Source organism: Pongo abelii, chromosome 1 (genome assembly GCF_028885655.2).
Source record: "Pongo abelii isolate AG06213 chromosome 1, NHGRI_mPonAbe1-v2.0_pri, whole genome shotgun sequence".
Classification (NCBI taxonomy): domain Eukaryota; kingdom Metazoa; phylum Chordata; class Mammalia; order Primates; family Hominidae; genus Pongo; species Pongo abelii.
Genome location: NC_071985.2, coordinates 126,376,391 through 126,401,216, shown reverse-complemented (window position 1 = coordinate 126,401,216; position 24,826 = coordinate 126,376,391). Strand labels below are relative to the sequence as shown.

The window sequence follows — 24,826 nt, the reverse complement described above, 5'->3', positions numbered from 1 at the left end:
CTACAAATATGAGTTACCACCATCAAATAACTCCTCACTTATAAGTAATTTGTCCCTGCTCAATCTTAACTGAGAATGCTACTATATTCTATGTATGTCCAATTATGTATATTTTTGGAAAACAAGGAAACTGTAGTATTGGGGGAACCCCCTCTCCCATATTTCAGTGTAGGTTCTTACTATTTTCTCTAAGTGTTGGCTGGCTTAGAAATAAAGAGAAAGAGTACCAAGAGAGGAATTTTACAGCTGGGCTTCCGGGGGTGACATCACATATTGGTAGGACTGTGATGCCCACCTGAGCCACAAAACCAGCAGGTTTTTATTAAGGACTTTAAAAGGGGAGGGGTGTATGAACAGGGAGTAGGTCACAAAGATCACATGCTTTAAAGGGCAATAAAGATCACAAGGCGAAGGGCAAAGCTAAGATCACAAGCCAAAGGGCGAAATCAAAAACTCCTGATAAGGGTCTATGTTCAGCTGTGCACATATTGTCTTGATAAACAGAAAACAGGCTTCGAGAGCAGAGAACCAGTCTGACCTCAAATTTACCAGGGTGGGGTTTCTTCCCCACCCTAATAAGCCTGAGGGTACTGCCAGAGACCAGGGCGTATTTCAGTCCTTATCTCAACTGCAGAAGACAGACACTCCCAGAGCGGCCATTTATAGATCTACCCCCAGGAATGTATTCCTTCCCCAGGGTATTAATTATTAATATTCCTTGCTGGGAAAATAATTCAGTGATATCTTCCTACTTGCACATCCGTTTATAGGCTCTCTGCAAGAAGAAAAATATGGCTCTATTCTGCTCGATCCCGTGGGCAGTCAGACCTTATGGTTGTTTTCCTTTGTTCCCTAAAATCGCTGTTATTCTGTTCATTTTCAAGGTGCACTTATATCATATTGTTCAAACACACATGTTTTACAATCAATTTGTACAGTTTAACACAACAGTGGTCCTGAGGTGAGGTACATTCTCAGCTTACGAAGATAACAGGATTAAGAGATTAAAGACAGGCATAAGGAATTCTAAGAGTATTATTTGAGAACTGATAAATGTTGGTGAAATCCTCACAATTTATGTTCAGAGATTGCAGTAAAGACAGGTGTAAGAAATTATAAAAGTATTAATTTGGGGAACAGATAAATGTCCATGAAATCTTCACAATTTATGTTCCTCTGCCGCGGCTCCAGCCAGTCCCTTTGTTCGGGGTCCCTGACTTCTCGCAACACTGTAGTATTTCGGTTCCTTTTTTAAAATAAAAAACTCAATGGAATTATAACATAATGAAGTTTATTATAATGATACATGCCAAAAATGCACAAATCATAATTGAACAGCTTAAGGAATGAACAAATCCTTGTATTCACTCTGTTAAAAAAAAAGCAAAACTCCAGATTATTAGCACCCTAGAAGCTTTTCATGAACTCCATCCCAACCATTATTACTCCCCCTTAAAGGTTATCAAAGTTTTGACTTTTCCCCTGAAATCTGGGTTTTAAACTTTATATAAGTAAAGTTACATTATAGTACAAATAAGCAGAATTAAGATGGCTCCCAATTCCATCTTTATGTATTAAAGGCCTGTACAGTCCCATTGAGTACAGCAAGGACTTGTGAATATAACAGGATTTTAATTCCTGTGATTATGTTACTAATTAGTTGATTTTAAGTTATTCAATAGGAGATTATATTTGATGAACTTGACTTAATCAGGTAGAACTTTAAGAGTGACTGAGCCCTTACTAAGAGAGAATTTCAAAACATTAAAACCGTAGATGTTTTCCTACCAACCTTGAAGAAGTACACTGGCTTCTTATGAGAAAGTGACTTTCAGGAGTTGAGAGTTGGCCAATAGCCAGCAAAAAAGCTGGTCAACAGCTAGCAAGAACACATGGACATTAGTTCTATAATTGCAAGGAACTGAATTCTGCCAAAGCTTGGATGAGTCTGAAAGAGTACTGAAAGCCCCAAATAAGATTGCAGTTCCAGCCAACATCTGAATTTCAGCTTGGTGACACCCTGAGCAAAGGACCCAGCTACCTATTCCCAAATTCCTGATTCCTGGGAACTACAAAATAGTAAGTATAGGTTATTTTAAGATGCTAAATTTGTGACAATTTTTGTGTAGCAATGGAAAACTAGTAAATGTAACATGTATCCTTCTGGTTGTGGCTTCTTTCAGTTACTATTATATTTGTGAGAATTATTCCTGTTGTTGTATATAGCAATAATTTATTCATTTTTTGTTGCTCTGTAGTATTCTACTGTATCAATATAATTACATTTCAGATTATTTATCTATTCTACTGTTGTTTCAAGTTTTTCACTATTACAAATAGTGATATGAATATTCCTGAATGTGCCTTTTGGTGCACATACTCTGGTGAATAGGAGTGGAATTGCATCTATAGAATATGTATATGTTCAGCACTAATAGACACTGGCAATTTTCCAAAGCAGTTATAACAAATTACAATTCCAAAAACAGAGTGAAAATCAAGTGCTTCCTATACTTGCAGGTAATTGATATTAATCTTGTCATTTCATTTGTTTCACTTTTTAGTTTTCCTGATGGGTGTGTAGAATAATCTCATAGCAATGGTGATTACCAACCTTATAAATTATTTTCACCTTGATTATTTTTTGGGGAGTCTATGTACAGGCATCCTAAGTTTAATTTAGATTGTGTTGTCCTCTCTAAACCAGCTAAGAGGATAAAGTAGGGACTTGACTTTTGTGGCAACCTATGAAGAGATTATCCTTTTTGAGATCAGCAGGCAACTATAATTACAACGAAAAAGACACGATTTGATTTAAATCAAATCAGACTCTTTTTCACCTCCAACTACTTCTCCAGAGGTACTTCTGAGCTCTGCAGTTCACCCTTAGTTCCAACTCCTACACAGAGTGTAAGCACAGCTGTTATGCACAGACATTACTAGCAATTTTAGCTCATCTTCATATCAACTTGTCAGAATTCCAGTGTTAAATGAAATAATTTTTTTTTGTTATTACATCCTCTGAACATTTTCTCCTTTTGCAATAGTTGATTCCAAATGGAAAAATAAATCTAAAAACCATGAAGTCTAAAAGAATGCAATATTTTAATTTTCATTAAATTGATAATAGAAACACTAAAATATGTTCATAAAATCAAGCTATTCCTCATAAGAAAAACATCTCCATTAGTAAAAATGTCTTTTTCCTGGTCTAATATTTATTTCATGATAAGAAAAACATATCTAACATAAATTATGAGATAGAAGTATAGAAATCACATAATTGCCCTGATGTGTCCACTGTGCAACTCATCAATCTATCTATATGTATGCCTTATTTTAAGCAGATTTTATGTATACTAAATTTTATGATTAAACAAGATGATTTACTGTTGGATTTTTTTTCATAGAAAACTGCCTCAAGGGTGAGATGGGTTTCAAAATTATTCCATTTATACAATACTATCCAATAGAATTTTATTTCCATGAAATATTTTAAGCCTACAAAACAGTATAGAAATAGCAAAAGAAATACCATCACATGCATCATTCACCACTTACAAATTTTAACATGTTGTCATATTTGATTTAAAAATGTGTGTCCATTCTAGAAGTCAGGAAACAACAGGTGCTGGAGAGGATGTGGAGAAATAGGAACACTTTTACACTGTTGGTGGGACTGTAAACTAGTTCAACCCTTGTGGAAGTCAGTGTGGCGATTCCTCAGGGATCTAGAACTAGAAATTCCATTCGACCCAGCCATCCCATTACTGGGTATATACCCAAAGGACTATAAATCATGCTGCTATAAAGACACATGCACACGTATGTTTATTGCGGCATTATTCACAATAGCAAAGACTTGGAACCAACCCAAATGTCCAACAATGATAGACTGGATTAAGAAAATGTGGCACATATACACCATGGAATACTATGCAGCCATAAAAAATGATGAGTTCACGTCCTTTGTAGGGACATGGATGAAATTGGAAATCATCATTCTCAGTAAACTATCGCAAGAACAAAAAACCAAACACCACATATTCTCACTCATAGGTGGGAATTGAACAATGAGAACACATGGACACAGGAAGGGGAACATCACACTCTGGGGACTGTTGTGGGGTGGGGGGAGGGGGGAGGGATAGCATTGGGAGATATACCTAATGCTAGATGACGAGTTGGTGGGTGCAGCGCACCAGCATGGCACATGTATACATATGTAACTTACCTGCACATTGCGCACATGTACCATAACACCTAAAGTATAATAATAATAATAATAAAAGAAAATAAATAAATAAATAAATAAATAAATAAAAAAGATAAAAATGTGTGTCCAATAAATAAAATATGACAAACATTAACATTTTCTTTCCTGCCCCAAGAGAGAATCACTAGCCTGAATTGTTTGCAGCTTATAACTGCAACTAAGAGTAGGCATCTTTGTCTTGTTCCAGTTCTCAAGGGGAATACTTCCAGCTTTTACCCATTCAGTATGGTACTATAGATTGTGCATAAATAATATAGATTGTGCAAAAACAATGCAGAGAGGTCTACTGTACTCTTTACACCATTTTCCCTAATACCATTTTATATAACTCTAATACAATAACAAATCCAAGAAATTTACATTGGTAAGATCCTTATTCAAGATTGCCCCAGTTTTTCATGCACTGTCTTCCTAGATGAGTACTTGTATGTGTAGGTACATATGTATGTGTATGTAGTTCCATGCAATTTTGTCATATGTGTACATTCATGTAACCACCACCACACTAAAACTGTCCCATTACAAATAATTCCCTGGTGTTACCTTTTATTGTTACACCCACTTCCACAATGGCTGTACCATTTTTCATTTTCATCAGCAATGTATGAGTTCCAAATTCTCTGCATCCTCTACAGCATTTTACATTGTCACTATTATAACTTATTAATTTTTGTAATATTTGTTATAATATTTCATTGTGGTTTTAACTTTCATTTGCCTAATCACTAATGATGTTGAATATATTTTCATGTGCTTACTTGTCTTTGTGTTTTTCCTTTTTGGTGAAATGTCTGTTAATTTCTCTTTTCATGTAAATGACTGTAGCTAGTCTTCTCACCATCTGAATAGTCTCTTTGGTAGATTAAAGGTTTTAATTTTTATAAGTTCAATATGTTAATTTTTGTCTATGGATCATGCCTTCTGTTTCACCTACAAAATATCTTTACCAAGTTCCAGGCCCTCAAAATTTTCTCCTGCATTTTATTCTAAAATGTCTCATAGCTTTATTATCTTTTATTTAAGTCTGAGATCAATTTTGGATAATTTTTTTCTGTGATATTTGAAGCTTATGTTGAGGGTAATTTTTTTTAGACTATGTATTTCTAATTAACCCAGCAGCATTTGTTGAAAAGAGTACCTTTCCTCCATTTAACTGCTTTATGAACTTACTAGAGACTTGTTAAATTGTTGTAACCAAAATGCTGATAGTGATATGGACAATGAAGTCCAAGCTGACATGGTCTCTGATGGAGATGAGGAACTTACTGGGACCTCAAGTAAAGGTCACTCTTGCTATGCTTTATCAATCAGACTGGTAGCATTGTGCCCCTGCTCTAGGAATCTGTGGAACTTCAAACTTGAGAATGATAATTTATGGTATCTGGCAGAAGAAATGTTGAAGCAGCAAAGCATTCAAGATGCCACGTGTATGCTTCTACCAGCACATGTTCATATGTGTGAGCAAAGAGATGATCTGGAACTAGAACTTGTATTTAAAAGGTAAGCAGAGCATAAAAGTTGAGAAAATTTGCAGCATGACCATGTCGTAGAAAAGGAAAACCCATTTTATGAAGAGGAATTCAAGCTGGCTGCAGAAATTGACATAAATAAAGAGAAGCAGAATCTTCATAGCCAGGACAATGGGGAAAATGCCTCCAAGGTATTTCAGAGACCTTTGTGGCAGCCCCTCCCATCACAGGCCTGGAGGACTAAGAGGGAAGAAAGGTTTCATGGGCCAGGTCCAGGGCCACAGTTCTCTGTGCAACCTCGGGACACTGCATTTCAGCCACTCCAGCACCAGCCATAGCTAAAAGGGCCCAGATACATCTCAGCTCGCTGCTCCAGATATATCTCAGCCCTCTGCTCCAGATGGTGCAAGTTTTAAGCCTTGGCAGGTTCCACATGGTGTTAAGTCTGCAGGTGTGCAGAGGGGAAAGAGTTGAGGTTGAGGCTTGGGAGCTCCACCTAGATTTCAGAAGATGTATGGAAATGCCTGAATGACCAGGCAAAAGTCTGCTGCATGGGTACAGCTTCCATGGAGAACCTCTACTAGGGCAGTGCAGAGGAAAAATGTGGGGTTGGAGCCCCCACACAAAGTCCCCCCTGGGGCACTGCCTACTGGAGCTGTGAGAAAAGGGCCACCATCCTTCAGACACCAGAATGGTAGAACCACTGACAACTTGCATTGTGCACCTAGAAAAGCCACAAGCACTCAACGCCAGTCTCTGAAAGCAGCCACAGGGGCTGTACCCTGCAGAGCCACAGCAGCAGAGCTTCCCATGGCCTTTGGAGTCCACCCCTTACATCATGTTGCCTGGATATAAGACATGGAGTGAAAGAAGATTATTTCAAAACTTTGAGATTTAATGATTTCCCTGCTGGGTTTCAGACTTGCGTGGGGCCTGTAGCCCCTTTGTTTCCGCTGATTTCTCCCTCTTGGAAGAACGTATTTACCCGATGCCTAAACCTCTATTGTATCTTGGAAGTAACTAACTTGCTTTTAATTTTAGAGGCTCATAGATGAAAGGGACTTGCTTGTCTCAGATGAGACTTTGGACTATGGACTTTGAGTTAATGCTGAAATGAATTTAGACTTGGGGGACTTTTGAGAAAGGAGGATTTTACTTTGCAATGTGAGAAGGACATGAGATTTTGGAGGGATCAGGAATAAAATGACATGGTTTGAATTTGTGACCCCACTCAAATCTCATGTCTAATTGTAATCCCCAGTGTCAGAGAAGGGACCTGGTTGGAGGTGATTGGATCATGAGGACAGAGTCCCCCCTTGCTGTTCTCATAACAGTGAGTGAATTCTCCTGAGAACTCATTGTTTAAAACTGTATGACACCTCCCCTTTTACCACTCTCTTCCTCTTTCTTCAGTCATGTAATATGTGCTTGCTTTCCCTTCACCTTCCACCATGATTGTAAGTTTCCTGAGGCCTCCCCAGCCATCCTTCCTATACAGCCTAAAGAAATGTGAATCAATTAAACCTCTTTTTTTTAATAGATTACCCAGTCTCAGGTAGTTCTTCATAGCAATGTAAGAGCAGACTAATACAAGTAGCAAGCAAGAAACTGGTGTCCAGTCTGACTGAGGTTTCATGCCTGAATATCAGCATACTATTAATAGATGTAGTCAAGTTACAAGACCAGAGGAAATGATGGTCAAATAGTACAGTGATTAGAAGTACAGCAGGGAATTTGGTGGAAAATGTGAGCTATAAATGGAAATACAAGCTAATAATTATTTATGAGTTAAGGTTTTTTTTTCAGTGGATAGCTTTAACAAAAGATTTAGCTTTATCCTTTATGTTTGTATATATAAAATAATTTGCTTACAATTACTTTTAAGTAATCCAGAAATGTATTAAATAGAAGGACAAGAAATTGCCAGTACCTACCTTTTGAACTACAATGATAATCTTCTGTGTTTCATTCTATTTTTCACATTCACAATCTCTTATCTAGAATTTGGGGGTCCAATATATTTTATAATTCATATATATTTATTAATATCTATATCCACATGTACATCAGATAAGCTGTGTATACTCATAAACCTATATGTATGATCTATATAAATACATAGATTATTTTAGTGTATATATTAAATATTAATTACCACCCATGGCATAGGCTGTGACAGCACCCCATGACCAAGCACATTAAAATTCTTTAACAAAAACTTAATAATATACACATTTGGTGTAATAAATAAAGTCAATAAATAGCCTCATTTTAATTCAGAATGAATTTTGCTATCAAATAGATTATTTTTAAAATTTGCTTTACAGAGCTTTTTACATTGTACAACTGCTGAAAAGACTTTTTGGACTATCTTGGGTGCAATCAATACTATGTTTTTAAATGCACGTATTTTTGCCATACATATAAATATTTAAATAACTTATTTATATCTGATTTTTATAATGGACTAAGATGTTAATGGAGATCATGAAACTACATTTTTGTCTTTTCCTTTGATAGGATAATCAAATGTTATTGCCTAAACAATTCAAAATCAGAAATCATGACCTACCATATCCTTAGGGAGAGACATATGATAGCAATAAGCAATGCATGTATACACTTGTAATTCAAAGGCACTGAGGCAAAAACTGTCAAAACATTACTAAAATTGACAAGGATATATGGTTCATTAGGCTGGGAACTGATGCGTTATAAACCAGTTGGTGATCAGCTTAATAATTTGAATAAAGTTGCACATTATTAAAAAAATTGTACTTGCTGTCATAATTAAATCTCAAATCATGTCTTGAAGAAAGGTACATGCGATTGTGGACGTTTGTCAAGAGACCAAACCTAGTGCCTATCAGAGCAGAATAATCAATAACCAAATTTAATATATCATTGTTTTAATTGAAAATTTCTTACTGTGTTCTCACTATTGACTTCTAAGACGTAACAGTGTCAATAAACCAACTGTTTTTAAATTAACATAGAATTAACATAAATGATTCAACATTCAGAATGGTTAAATGAAACAAAAATTAGTTTTACCTGTAGGTGGAAATATATTGCATTTCCTGTAGTTATTTCTCCTGACTTCTGAAATCTATTCATGCATGCAAAATATTTTTGTTATTTATACTTGGCATTGTTAATCTAACAAGAGGGTTGTTCTAAAAGTTCCTTACCTAGCGTAGATTCTGTATAAATTATTTACCTTATTTCATTTTTAATGTAAATACACGGTTGTATGAGAACAGATGTGTAAATATGTTAAAATTTACTGCTACAGAAAATTTTACCTGGAGATGGAGTGCTAAAATAACATAAATCTGAAATGTGTGGAATTGTCTCAGAAGATGGGCGGTTGATGAAGAAATAGATACCGTAGAAGTGAAACTGATAAGTCTCTTTGTAATCCTATTGTCTTTATTAACACAAAAGATAGACTATGTTACCACTAAGCTTTTTATGTATTTTAAAGCAGAGGTCGTCAACCTTTATGGCACTAATACATGGATTTGTGGAAAACAATTTTTCCATGTATTGGGAATGGGAGGAGGCAAATGGTTTTGGGATGAAACTGCTCCACTTCAGATCAGGCATTAGATGCTCATAAGGAGTGAGCAGTCTAGATCCCTCACACGCACAGTTCACGTTAGGGTTTGCTCCTTTGAGATCTAATGCTGCCACTGATCTGATAGGAGGCAGAGCTCAGGTGGTAATGCTCTATTGCCTGCTGCTCACCTCCTGCTGTGAGGCCCAGATCCTAACAGGCCATGAATCAGTATCGGTCAGTGGCCCTGGGGTTAGGGACTTCTGTTATAGAGGAATTTATTAGCATAAGTTGCAAAAATGGGATGTGATCATTGCTTTTAGTAAAACTCTACAAGGTGAGATGAAGTCAGAAAAAAATTACATAATTTGTAGACAAATATGGAAGGAGAAACAACCCAGTTAAGAGTAGTTTTCATTTTGCCACAAGTGGTAAACATTAAGTTGAGGAAGACATGTGTCTGACATAGAGACCAATAAGTACAATATTCTCCAAGCTCAAGAACTGTGACAAGATGAGAAGTTTGGCTGTGGTCAGTTTCAGAAGATATTCGAGAGAGAGAGAGAGAGAGAGAGAGAACCAGAAACCTACATTTGTAGAGAATGTTAATGTCAAATAAAGCATAAAACTTATCTGCAAAAAGCTTCTGATGGCTCTATCCCTAAAGCAGCAACAGCTTCCAAAACTATACTAGCAGAATGCAGACTTTGAAAGCTATGATTCTAGAGACACTTACAAACATAAAGGTGAGAACAATATTCTATCAGAAGGAACAACATGATATAATGAACCAGAATATGTTGATTTAACAATAAATTAGGACACAGTCACATTAGATAGGACCGTATGTCTACATTGCCCCATGGGAGAAAAATAAATTTGTCTGAGCCAGTGCTTTCTAGGGGGTTGGTCTTTTTATCATGGTTGAAGAGCATGCACCCCACAAAAGGAAACTTCCAGCTTGTGGTAAATAATGTTTAAGATGATATGTGTATGATAAAGTAAGTAGATTAATTAATGAGAGGGAGAGAATAGTACTGTTAATTAAAAGCAGAAAAAGGAATGTTTCCCCCTAACTAAAATGAAAAGAATTGTGGCAGGCTAATGATTCCGAAATAAACTAAAAACTAAAAATAAGTAAATTAATATATAAGTGAGGCATTAGAGAACTGCAGCCACGAAATAACAAGATCATAGGGTAAGCAGAACATTTCTATTTGGGGTGTTTGCTGTTTCTGGATGCCAGGAAAATATGAAATATGTAGGTATACACTTTAGAAAATGTATGCAAGATTAGTATGGTGAAATCACAAATGCTGATGAAAGAAATGATAGAAGACCTAAATTAATAGAGAGAAATATGCATTCACTGATTGCAAAACTTAATATTAAAACATTGGTTTGTCTTCATTAGATGTGTGGGTTGTATACAGTCTGGGTGAAAATACTAGCAGGGATTTATGTAGAAGTCAACCATCTGAATTAGGATGTATATGGAACGGCAAAGGAAATATAATGGACAAAAGAATTTTTTAAAGGAAAAAAAAGAAGACTTGCACTACATGATTTCAAAACTTAGTATAAAGCTATAGCAATCAAGAGAGTCTGATATTGGCATAAAAATAAACGAATATAACAATAGAACAGAATAGAAAGCCCAGAAAATAAACCCAACTTTACACGGTCGTATGATTTTTTAAAAAGGCAACAATAGAATCCAATAAAAAGAAATACTTTCAACAAATGTTCACAATAGGGGAATGAAAACAAATTAGATGCCTATCTCACACCATCTACAACTATTAATTATAGGTAAGTCATAAACCAAAGCATAAAACCAATTATAATGCCTCTAGAAAAAAAAAAACTATGAGCATATTTTCAAGGTTTAGGGTAGGCAAAATTTTCTTTGGACATACATAGAGAATATTTAGTAAATTATACTTCATCACCTAAAAATTTCTGCTCACCAAAACAAACACACAAAAACAAACACTAGACGTAGCTATTCGTTTCCAGAAGACAATATTGTTTTCCTACTTATAAAATAAATGTTTCAACTGAATAGTGATAAGAACAGTTTTGTTGATTTTGATTTTTTTAGTTCAGGTAAATTTCATTCAGTATTTTTTCTGTGTGGTCTTTACACTAACTACATAACCTAATGACCCAATTCCTTAGTTCCAGGACTTTACTACTTAAACAGTCTTGAATGATTCACCCTGGAAATCTGCACATTAGCTAGAATCCCAGGTGATTCCTATTACGCATTAGTTTCAATCTCTTTAGATAGTAACCATGCTATGTAGCCCAGCTGAATTTACAACTCATCATCTCTTCAGAACCATGAGATTCACCCCAATAATGCAGTTATTGCTTTCCTCCTCCCACTTTCTTACCATTTTATTCTCTTTTCTGACTTACATGGCTTTGGTGCTCTACTTATGTGACTCCATAACCTTATAATCCTATCGTTATCCGGTAATTTCTTATTTATTCATTCACTATTTGTAAATGTTCATTGGGTTGTAAACCAAATAAAATAGTAAGTATTAACACTATTATTGATATTAATAATTTCAGATATGCTTATTATTGTATATTTTACAATAATAAAGAAAACAATTTTTGCTCTCCCTGGATAGCTGTTCGAAATGTCTGGAGTACCACCCTCTTAACAGAAATTCCTTCTCACCTTCTATTCACATTTCTCCTTGGATCATAGTAAATACTAGGTATTACATTTGCCTAATAAATGAAATACTGAATATCAAAATAATGACAAACTCATATAATTCTGACCATTTATAAAATAATTTTAGATATGTAGTTTATTGTTCTATCCAATGAAACACTGGGTTGATTAAACAAAGTCTTTATTTATAGATGAGGAAACTGAGTCACAGAGAAATTAAGAATTGGAAAGGATTTTAACTTATTTCTGCCAGTGCAGTCATTACACAAATAGAATGAGTTGTGGCAGAAGCAAGGCTTGATATTTGGTCTTTCATTGATTCAAATAATCTACATTGCCTTTTGGACTTTTGTAACACAATTTGTTTTTCAAAATTGCTCTTGATACTTAATTTACTTGAGTGTACTTATGAAAGAATATTGCAGAGAATAGGACACATAAACATTTTTTATTGGTTAGAACTTTTATCAAGCATTTACATGGAAATGAGAAATCATGTTAAGTAAATGACAAGGAAAATGGGTATTATAATATTGCTCTTTCACTTTACTAATAAGTATTAAATGTAAATATTTGAATAGTTTTCTCAGTCTTCAACTTACAATTATGGGCTTAAGGAACTCTGAATATGGTCAGTATCTTTGTCTAACAAAACAACAAAACCTTACAGTAAAACATTAATTTTAGAGAAAGAATGCTCAGAGGTTTCACTGTGATGGTAAAAAAGAAAACCCAATACAAGAACATGATTTTATCCTGGAACTCAACTGTGCAAAGCAAATCTATTCTTTGTAACTATCATTATGCAAGCAACTATAACCCAAGGGTAGATAGATCATACTAGGCTTATTCATCCCTGGCAATACAACAGGTTATGAAGCATTTGTTAACCTTAGCATTGTAGCTATGAAATTTGATTTTAATGATCATCATGCTTTGTGTATGGAATTTTATTTTTAGGATAACTTTAACCCTGGAATCTTCTTTTGTTGCTCTCATACAAGGGACAGCAGCTCCAAATCTCAGATAAAGTGAAGTGGCTTACATAAAAGGACAGGTGTTTCTACTTTCCTGTTAATGACTCCCTAAGTGTGGATGATGATGATCCTTATCAGTCATTACTAAATTTACTTCATAGAAATTAAGAATTAAATTACAGTTTCAAGGCTCATTGGGTCTTGTTAAATTGCTCACATGTGTGTGTCTTGTCCTCCATGGGGTATCTGTAAAGCAGGTGTTTCAATTCATTGAAAGTTTGCTGCATTCTATTCTGCCCACAGATTATTATACAATTGTGTTTGAATTCCAGGTTGGGTTCTTATATTTGAAGATCACACTTCAAATAGTCATATTTGACTATTCAAGTTTAGCATAAAGAGGAATAATATGGAAATGGTCTCTTATGGGAGCTTTTAAAAGAGCAGAGAATGTGAAATTCAAGGGCAGATAGGGACCACATTCCAAACTTAATATCTTCCTCACTTGTCTCAGTATTCTGATGCCAAACAATTCCAAATACAAGTGCAAGTGGAAAGATCTTTTGCATTTTTATCCATGCCTGTGGGGACGTGTCTTCTAATGCACTAAAAGCACAACTCATTGCTCTTTGAATGCAGGGGATATTATACCAGATAGAAATTACTGCTGTTGTGTAAGCCTTCCCTGTCCTCTTTGTCCATATACTCTCTCTTTGGCAAGAGAAAAACGCTCCAGACAATGTCACCTTCAATTTAATGTTCTTCTTTGAAAACTAAAACCAAATCAAACTGTATTTTTAAGCACAAAAAAGAACTAGATTCAGAATCAGATCAAATAACAGTCTGGGCTTTAAAACAAATGTTTATATTTCTAAATCAGCCATTTTTAAACATAATTAGAGAATCTTATAGCATTTGAAAGATCAATGAATATGTCTGATATTTATTTTATATCATGAGGTGCTATAACTTGTGTTACATTTATATTGAAATTTTAGAAACAGGATGAATTTTCACAGTAAATGTCTAACAATAATTCTAAGGCAAAGCAATGTAACAAAAAAAGAGAAAAAACTGAGAATGGATTTCTGCTTCTTTATTCCCAGTGTAGTTTTCTCTCCACCAGGTAAGAGTGCCTACATTTAAGAAAAGGAAGAAATGGCTTATCTGAAATTCTTAATAATAGCAATAATAAATAAAAGCCAGAAACTAGTTACAATGATAGTAATAATAATAATTACTCAGGAACTGTTTTATTATCCCTGTGGACAGTGTCGGCAATTTTTCTTAGATCCATGAAACTGTGAATAATTAGTGACATAAATGAGGACTCTTAATGGTCAAAAAGCTGAGCTTCTAGCAAAATTACTCAAGAAGCAAATGATTCACAACCCACCTTTAATAGCTGGGAGGTTAGTACAGCAGTATCTCCTGTCACCTGGCTACACATTGCATTTTCAAGGTATATTAGTCCACTTTCACTATACTATAAAGAATGACCTAAGACTGGGTAATTTATTAATAAAAGAGGTTTAATTAACTCATAGTTTCGCATGGCTGGGGAGGCCTCAGGAAACCTACAATCATGGTGGAAATGGAAGCAAGACACATCTGACATGGCAGCAGGAGAGAGAGAGTGACGAAGTGCCACACTTTAGAACCATCATATTTCATGAGAACTCACTATCACAGGAACAGCATGGGAAAACCACTCCCATGATCCAGTCATCTCCCACCAGGTCCTTCCCTTGACATGGGGGGATTGCAATTTGAGATGAGATTTGGGTGTGGGGAAACAGAGCCAAAACATATCATTTTGCCTCTGACCCCTCCCAAATCTCATGTCCTTTTCACATTTCAAAACTAATCATGCCTTCACAACAGTTCCCCAAATTCTTGACTCATCCCAGCATTAAGTCAAAAGTCCAATTCCAAAGCCTCATCTGAGACAAGGCAAGTCCTTTTCTCCTATTAGTCTGTAAAATCAAAAACAAGTTACTTACTTCCAAGATACAATGGGGGTAAAGGCATTAGGTAAATGTTCTCACTCCAAATGAGAGAAATTGGCCAAAACAAAGGGACCACAGGCCCCATGCAAGTCCGAAACCCAACAGGATACTCATTAAAACTTAAAGCTCTGAAATAATCTCCTTTGACTCCATGTCTTACATCCAGTTCATGCAGATGCAAGAGGTGGGCTCCCAAGGCCTTGGGCAGCTCCACCCCTTTGGCTCTGCAGGGTACAGTCCCTATGGTGGCTTTCCTGGGCTGGTGTTGAATGTCTGTGGCTTTTCCAAGTGCACAGTGCAAGCCATCAGTGGATCTCCCGTTCTAGGGTCTGGAGAATGGCTCTTTTCCCACATATCCACTAGGTAGTGCGCCAGTGGAGACTCTGTGTGGGGGCTCCAACCCCACATTTCCCCTCTGCATTGCCCTAGTGGAGGTTCTCCATGAGGGATCTGCTCCTGTAGCAGATTTCTGCCTGGTCACCCAGGCATTTCCATACATGCTCTGAAATCTAGGCAGACGCCCCGAGCGAAAGCTCAACTCTTGTCTTCTGTGCACACAAAGGCCCAACATCATGGGCAAGCTGTCAAGGCTTGGGCTTGCACCCTCTGAAGCAACCGCCCAAGTTGTACCTTGGCCTCTTTTAGCCATGACTGGAGCTGGAGCAGCTGGGACGCAGGGTGCCATATCCCAAGGCTGAACAGAGCAGAAGGGCCCTGGGCCCAGACCATGCAACCATTTTTTCTTTCTACGCCTCCCACCTGTGATGTGTGGAGGGGCTGTTTGAAGATCTCTGAAATGTCATGGATACATTTTCCCCATTGTCTTGGCAATTAATATTCAGCTCTTTGTGACTCATGCAAATTTCTGCATCATTCTACCACCTGGTCAGGCTGGAAATTTTCCAAACTTTTATGCACTGTTTCCCTTTTAAATATAAGTTTCAATTTCAGATCATCTCTTCGTGAAAGTATATGATTGTATGCTTTTGGAAAAAGCCTGGTCACATCTTGAATGCTTTGCTCCTTAGAAATTTCTTCTGCCAGACAACCTAAATCATCTCTCTCAAGTTCAAAGTTCCACAGATCCTTAGGGCAGCAGCAATATGCCACTGGTCTCTTTGCCGAAGCGTAGCAAGAGTGACCTTTCCTCCAGTTCCAACTAAGTTCCTTATCTACATCTGAGATCACTTCAGCTTGGACTTCACTGTCCCTATTACTATCAGCATTTTTGTCAAAATCATTCAACAAGTCTCTAAGAAGTTCCAAACTTTCCCACATCTTCCTGTCTTCTCCCAAGCCCTCCAAATTGTTCTAACATACACCTGTTTCCCAGTTCCAAAGTCACTTCCACATTTTCAGGTTATCTTTATAGCAATGCCCCACTATCCCAGTACCAATTTTCTGTATTAGTCCATTTTCACACTGCTATAAAGAGCAACCTGAGACTGAGTAATTTATAAAGGAAAGAGTTTTAATTGACTATCACAGTTCTACATGGCTGAGGAGACCTCAGGAAACTTACAATAATGACGGAAGAGGAAGCAAGGCATGTCTTACATGGCAGCCAGAGAGAGAGAGAGTGAGAGAGAGAGAGAGAAAGAGAGAGAGCCACATTTTAAAACCATCAACTCTCATGAGAACTCATTCACTATCACACGAACAGCATGGGGAAACCTCTCTCCCCATGATGCAATCACCTCCCACCAGGTCACTCCCTTGACATGTGGGGATTACAATTTGAGATGAGATTTGGGTGGGGACACGGAACCAAACCATATCACCCATATCACAAGACAAATCAACATTCAAATTTTTGGAGAGTTTCAAAAACAAAAAATAATTCATAGTAATATCATTGAAACAAAGACAATCTAGTTTCCCTAAACTATATATACTTTCTACATAGAGAGTGAACAAAATACCCATAATAATGTAAATTCTTGATATCTTCTCTATAAAATCATTGAAGGCCAACTAGGGCAGGATAATTAAAGATAATAATTTATAAGACAGTAAACAACAGTAATTCATAATATGAACTTTTAAGTCCAACATTCATATTGCAGATGTATTGCTTTTTTCATTATTTTGAGTACTAAATATTTTTAAAGTGGATACAAGTGAAAAACTATTTTACTTTTGTGTGATGTTGGGTAAACTCTCATTGAAGTATAAAGTAAGACAGATAATATAACAGTAAATAGCTCAAGGGTTTGTTAAAAGGGAAAATGCAATCATGCTTATTACCTGCTAAACATAAGACATAGTAGAGATTAGACACTCAATAAATATAAATTATTAGCATTACTATGATTATCAATCTTACTATTGTTAAAAATACTCAAAGCACCATTGTTTTTTCAAAGTATGACTCACATGCCATTTATCGTTCAATTTTTGTGTTATAACAATAAATGTTATATAAATTGAATGTCAAACTATTAAAGCCTCAAATACAATTACAGTGAAAGCATATGAACATGACATTAATTGGCAGGCTCTTTTACTCTTTCTGTACCCTTTAATAGGTAAATCAAAACTTTACAAATTAGCATGTAAACATTTTATGCTACTGTCTAGAATGCTTCTAAGTTTCAAAATATTCTACACTTTTCAGAAAATTCAATATTCTCTGCTACTTCTTAGTCTCATATAGGAAGCAAACTCCTTTTTTGTGTAAATGATAAATGTTATTTTTTCGAGCAATTTTAGGTTTAAAGAAAAATTGAGCAGAAGATACAGAGTTTGCATATACCTCTTGTAACAACATGTAGATAGCCTTCCCCATCACTGTCTTCCACCATAGTGTAAGTTTGTTATAATATATGAACCTACATTGACACATCATTATCACTCAAATGCATAGTTTGCATTAGGGTTCAACCTTGGTGTTGTATATTTCATAAATTTTGACAAATGTACAATGACTTATACCTGCCATTGTAGTATCATACAGAATAGTTTCACTGCCCTAAAAATGATCTGTTCTTTCCTTATTTATTCCTCTCTTACTGCTAATCCCTAGAAACCACAGATCTTTTTACTGTCTTCATAGTTTTGTTTTTCTCAGAATGTTATGTAGTCAAAATGACACAGTATGTAGCCTTTTCATATTGGCTTTATTCACTTACTAATATGCATTTAAGTTTCTTCCAAGTCATTTCATGGTTTGATAGCTCATTTCTTTTTAGAGCTGAGTAATATCCCACTGCTTGGATGTACCACAGTTTACTTATTTATTCATCTACTAAAGAACATATTGATTGTTTTCAAGTTTTAACTATTATGAATAAAGCTGCTATAAATATCCCTGTACACGCTTTTGTGTCATAAGTTTTAAATTTATTTGAGTTAATACCAAAGAGCATGGTCGCTTGTTTACATGGCAAAAGCACATTTAGTTTTGTAAGAAACTAGCAGTCTTTTAAAGTGGCTGTACTGTTTTGCATTTCAGCCAGCAAGGAATGAGTGTTCCTTTTGCTCCATGTCCTCACCAGCATTTGATGTGGTCAGTGTTTTGCATTTTAGCATTCAAATAGGTGTATAGTGGTGTCTCAGTGGTTTTAATTTGCAACAGCCTAATAAAATATGATGTTGAGCATGTTCATATATGCTTATTTACTGTCTGCATATCTTCTTTGCTGAGGTGTCTGTTTAGGTCTTTGACCTTTTTTTTTAGTCAGATTATTCATTTTCTTATTGTTGAGTTTTAAGAGTTTCTTCTATATTTTAAATTACAGTCCTTTACCAAATGTGGCTTTTGCAATTTTTTTCTCCTTCTGTCTGGCTTGCCTGGTCTGTATTTTGTGTTTCTCTAGACAATATTGAGTCTTCCTATCCAAGAACAGGAAATTTCTCTCCATTTATTTAGCCGTTGATATGTTTTATGACAGTTTTGTAGTTTTCCTTACATATATGTATATATTAGATTTATACCTAAATATTTCATCCTTTGACATGCCAATGAAAATAGCAATGTGCTTTGAATGTCATATTCCAGATTTTCATTGCTAGCATATAGGAAAAAATGACTTCATATTAACCATATGTTTTTCAAATTTGCTATAATCACATATTCATTACAACAAGGTTTTTGTTGATTCGGATTTTCTACATAGATTATCATTTCATCTGCATAGATGATCATGTTAAAAAGACAACAGTTTTATTTCTTTCTTCCCTATCTCTATATGCATTATTTCGTTTCCTCAATCTATTGCATTATTTAGAACTTCCAGTTGAATGCTGAAAATTAGTAGTGAGAGTGTTGAAAACCTTTAAGTCTTTCAACATAAAGTAAGATGTTAACTGTAGGTACGTTGTGAGTGTGCATGCTTTTTTAAAAATCAAATTGAGGAAGTCTTTCCTCTCTATTTCTAATTTTCTGAAAGTTTTCTTCATTAGTGGGCATTTAATTTTGTCAAATGCTTTTTCTACATGTATTGATAAGACTATGTGATTTTTCTTCCTGAGCCTGTTGGTGTGATGGATTACATTAATTGATTTCTGAATGTAGACATAGCCGAGAATACCGTAATAAATCCCAGTTGGTCAATCTGTATAATTCCTTTTATACTTTGTTGGATTTAATTTTCTGATATTTTGTCGGGGATTTTTAAATCTAAGCTCATGAGCAATACTGGTCTGTAGTTGTCTTTTCCGGTAATGTCTTTGGTGGTGTGTTAAGGTAATATTGGCCTCTTATAATGTGTTAGAAAGTATTCTCTCTGCTTCTATTGTCTGAAAGAGATTATGGAGAATTGGCATTATTTTTTCTTTAAATGTTGTGTCAAATTCACCAGTGAACACCTCTAAGCTAGTTTTTTTTCTATTTTGGAACATTGTTGATACAATTTCTTTAATAGCTATATGTCTATTCTATTCAGATTGTCTATTTCTTCTTGTGAGTTTTGGCCAATCTTATTTAGGATATCAAATGTGTAGTCATAGACTTGTTCATTATATTCCTTTATTATACTTTGAATATCCATGGACTCGGTAATGATGACCCCTTTTTAATTTCTGATATTAGTAATTTATATCTTCTTTTTTTTTTCTTAGTTAGCCTGGCTAGATGTTGTCTATTTTATTGACCTTTCCTAAGAACCACTTGTTAGCTTTGTTATTTTCTGTACTGATTTCAATTTTGTTAATTTATGCTGTAATCTTTATTACTTATTTTCTTCTGCTTACTTTGGATTTAATTTGATCTTCTTTATCTAGTATCTTAAGGTAGAAGCTTAGTTTATTAATTTTTGATTTTTCTTTTTTCCTGTATATGCATTCCATGCTATAAGTCCCTCTAAGTACTTCCTTTGCTACATCCCACAAACTGAAAAATTGTATTTCCATTTTAATTTAGCTCAAAATATTTTTAAATTTTACTTGAGATGTTTTCTTTGACCCATGTGTTATTTACAAATATTTTGTTTACTCTCAAAGTATTTTGGAATTTTCTAGCTATTTTTCTGTTATTGATTTCTAGTTTTATTGTGGACTAAGAACTGATATTTTGTGATTTCAATTATTTTAAGTTTGTTAAGATATGTTTTATGGCCCTGAGTGTTGTCTATCTTTGCAAATCTTACCTTCAGCTTGAAAAAAATGTGCAATATGCTGTTGTTGGATAAAATAGCCTATAGTTGTCAATTATATCCAGTTTATGACTGGTGCTGCTAAGTTCAATTGCATCTTTACTGATTATCTGCCGGATGAAGCTGTCTATTTCTGATAAAGAGATGTTGAAATCTGCAACTATAATAGTGAATTCATCTATTTCTGCTTGCATTTATTTCAATCATTCTTTGCTTCATATATCTTGATGTTCTGTTGCTAGTTGCATACACATTAAAGATTGATATATCTTCTAGAATGATGATCTATGTATCATTATGTACTGTGTTCTTTATCCCTGATAACTTTCCTTGTTCTAAAGTACAGTCTTCCTGAAATTAATATAGCTAATCCTGCTTTCTTTTGGTTAGTGTTAGCATGTATATCTTTTTCCATTCCATTGTTTTTAATCTATAAATGGCATTATATTTAAAATAGATGCCTTGTAAACAACATATTATTAGGTTTTGGTTTTGATTCACTCTGATAATCTCTGTCTTTTAGCAGTTGTATTTAGGCCAACAACATCGAAAGCAATTATTGTTGTAGATTAGTATCTACCATATGTTATTCTTTTACATTTGTTGTCCTTGTTCTTTGTTCCTAATTTTGGCTTCCACACTTTTTCTGCCTTTTGTTGTTTTAATGGTACATTTTGTATAATTCCATTTTCTCTCCTTTCTTAAGATAGTAATTCTTTTCTTTTTCTTTTTATGTTTTGAGTGGTTATCTAATGCATGTCCACTTCTCAATAACATTATATCACTTTATGGATATAACAAACACCTTATACTAACAAAATACTTCTAATTTTTCTCATTTGTTCTTTTTATTACTGACTTCATTTACTTCACTTACACATACATATATATAATTTTATATATGTATATATAAACACATACTAAGCATACACAATCAAGTACATTGTTGCTATTATTATTTGGAACAAAATGCTATCTTTCAGAGCAATAAGAATAAGAAAAATTAAATTTTTATTTTACTTTTTCTTATTCTTTATCTGATGGTTTTCATTTTTTGTAAGTCTATTTTGACCTATATTATTATTTTTCTTTTTTATGAAAAACCTATTTTAACATTTCTTGGAGACAGGTCTACCAGAAATAAATTCTCTCAGTTGTTGTCTGAGAAAGTCTATTTCTATCTCATTTTTGAATGATAATTATTCAGGGTACAGAATTCCAGGTTAGCATTTTATTTTTCTTTCAATACTTTAAATATTTCACTCCACCCTCTTGTTGCTTGTATAATTTCTGAAAAGAAGTCAGATATGCAATTTATCTTTTACTTCTCTATTGTTTTTTCCTCTGGCCTATATCAGTAATTTGTTTTTATCTTTAATATTTTGCAGTTTAAATATGATACGCCTATCGGTAGTTTTCTTGGCATTTACCCTACTGTATATTCTCTGAGCTCCCTGGATCTTTTGTTTAATGTCAGGCATTAATTTGTGGGAAATAGTTATTATTGCTTTAAACATTTCTGCTGTTCCTTTCTCTCCTTCTTCTTTTTCTTGTATTCCCATTATCCATATGGTACAACTTTTTGGTTGTCCCATAGTTCTTGTATATTCTGCTCATTTTGTTGTTGTTGTTTCTCTTTGCTTTTTCAGTTTTGGCAGTTTCTGTTTGCCATATTCTCAAGCGTAGAGATTTTCTTTCTTAGCTGTGTCTTATCTACTAATCAAAGAATCAAATTGATTCTTCATTTTGGTCACAGTGTTTTTGATCTCTAGCATTTTATTTTAAGTCACTCTTAGAATTTCCATCTCTTTGCGTACCTTATCCACCTTTTATTGCATGTTGTCTACTTTTCCCATGAAAGCCCTTAGCGTATTAGTTATAGCTGTTTAAATGCCCCATCTAATAATTCCAACATCCCTGCCATGTTTGGCACTAATGCTTGTTCAGTATCTTCAAACTGTGTTTTTTGCCTGTTGAATGCCTTGTAATTTCTTATTAAGAGGTGATCACGATGTACTTGGTAAAAGGAACTTCACTAAATTGGCCTTTTAAAGTAGAGGTAAGGCGTGGGTGGAGGGAAGCCTTCTGTAGTCCTGTGATCACGTCTGTCTTTCTTTTGGTGAGCCTGTGACCTGGGCTGTGGACTTCACCAGTGCTTCTCAGTCCCTACACCTCCCTTAGGTGAGAGAGGATGGCTATAGGGCGTTACAGTTGGATATTTCTCTTTCCCCACCTGGTTGGCTCTGATAAAACCACAGAAGGTCAGTTTCTGACAAAATAGTTTCTTCTGAGGGCAAGCCTTATTAAGAAAAACAGAATGCTGTGGTTTGTATTTTAAAATTGTTCCTTTTTCTCTTCCTTCCAGAAGTATGAGGGGATTTTTTTTTTTTCTCAGACACTCTCTGTGAAACTAGATCTGGTCCCCAGAGATAAAATTCACAAAAGTGTGGGTAGCCTCCCAGTGACTGGTCCGCTTGGTTTTAAACTCAGACTCAACCACACTGAGCCTCCAGCACTTCATAAATGACAGGTTATGTTTTGCTACCCCAATACTGGATCCTGTGAAGGTTTCTGCCCATGAGCTTTAGATCTGGTAAATTGTCATTCTCTGTATCCGCTTGTTTGTCTTTTCAGTTTTAGGGTCAGCAACTTGCCCTGCAATCTCACTTCTCTGACAAATCTAACTTGTTAGGATAGAGTGGTGACCTCTGAGCTTACATGCCAGATTGAAAGGTTAAAAAATATTTTTAATGATAATAATTTATAGCATAATTTTTCAAATGCCAAAATAAAAGAGTTTTTCACTTCAGGATCTGATTAAAAAACACTGATTCAGGAGACAGTTCAGTCTTCCCCAAACATTAACATATTTTCAATGCTGGCCTGGCTTGTTTATTTTTTAATGTCCTGGATCCATTTTCTCTGCAGTATTATTTCACTTTCTTTTTTATTTTATTAAGACAGCAAAATAAATCAAGATAGAAATCTTATAAAATTAATAATTAAACATTATCCTAAGAAGCATTAATATTGCTGATGAAACATTTTTTGAAGTCTGTTGAAAGACATTCAAAACCCATAATGAATTTGGAATGAAGAACCTGATAACCAATCGTAAAAAAATGCATCAAAATTCAGCTCATATATCCTCCTAAAAATTACCAAGGAATACATAATTTACACAATATCATTATATGATATTCTAAACATAAAAATACATTTATAATTGTACATTTTTCTATAGCTACTTTCCTTTGGTCAAGTTTTCCTTAAATCTCTATACAAAGATACCCAAAATAACCTGAGGAAGTTAAGATTATTACAAAATAAATCATACTAGCAAGCCACTTAATAATTTAATATGACCACATGTTAACTAGTGATAATTTTTATTCATAATTTAAATATAGATAATTCCAATAAAATATGTTTGTAAATACCACAATTAATGGAAGAACATAAAATCATTTGTAGAGATATTTTAATGACCTTCCTTTGTTCTTTATATAAATTTGATGATCTATTTTTTCCTTAATTTTAAAATACTGAAGTACATTTCATACTTAAATTACAGATTACCTCTATTTTACAAACCCAAAGTGAAAAAAAAGAGAATGTTTCTAGAAAAGAACCAGAAAATTATTAATTAAATCATAGTGTTTTTTCTAATAATTTAATTATTTTACTTTTTACAACTGCCGTGAATCTCTATGTATTTGAATAAACACATGAATTTGTTACATCTACCTGACTGCTATATGCCTTTTAAAAAATGCAATTACATTGCCCCACTTCATTATTCTCCACAGGCAATAGAACCTCGTACACCAAATAAGTAATATGCTGGTAATAAGCATAAAAACATATCCAATTCATTTTTAAAATCTCTGAATATATTAATGTTTTTGCCACAATGTTTTAGAAATTTTTCAGATGAACTTTTCAAAACAAGCATGCAAACATCTAAACTATTAGATTTTTATCTAATTTAATTTAGATAAAATTTAGATATTATAGGTTTTAATTTTTCTTAGTCACTTTGATTTTTCTTGATAATTTTTAAATCAGTGATCTAATATATCTCTATTCTTTTGTGATGTTCTTGTTCAGACTTTCAAAACGTGTCACAATTATTTTTTACTTTTTCCAGATTAATCATACTGTAACTTTCATCCCGGGAAGCATCCTTTAAAGACCATTCCAAATTAAATGTCAATCCAGTGGCAGCTTTTCTGTCACTTAGGTTT

The 24,826-nt window shown here is 34.5% G+C and overlaps 1 long non-coding RNA gene across 2 annotated transcripts in view; it reads left to right on the top strand.

Moving 5' to 3' along the window:
- Nucleotides 1-24,826, top strand: part of LOC129049857 (uncharacterized) — a 67,241-nt gene that overhangs the window by 17,673 nt on the left and 24,742 nt on the right. Inside the window, exon 2 of one of the 2 annotated variants that reach the window (XR_008513239.1) lies at nt 1,777-2,079. The exons of the other annotated variant lie outside the window; for it this stretch is intronic. This is a non-coding gene — a long non-coding RNA (uncharacterized LOC129049857). The remainder of the gene's footprint in view (nt 1-1,776; nt 2,080-24,826) is intronic. 2 annotated transcript variants of the gene reach the window in all.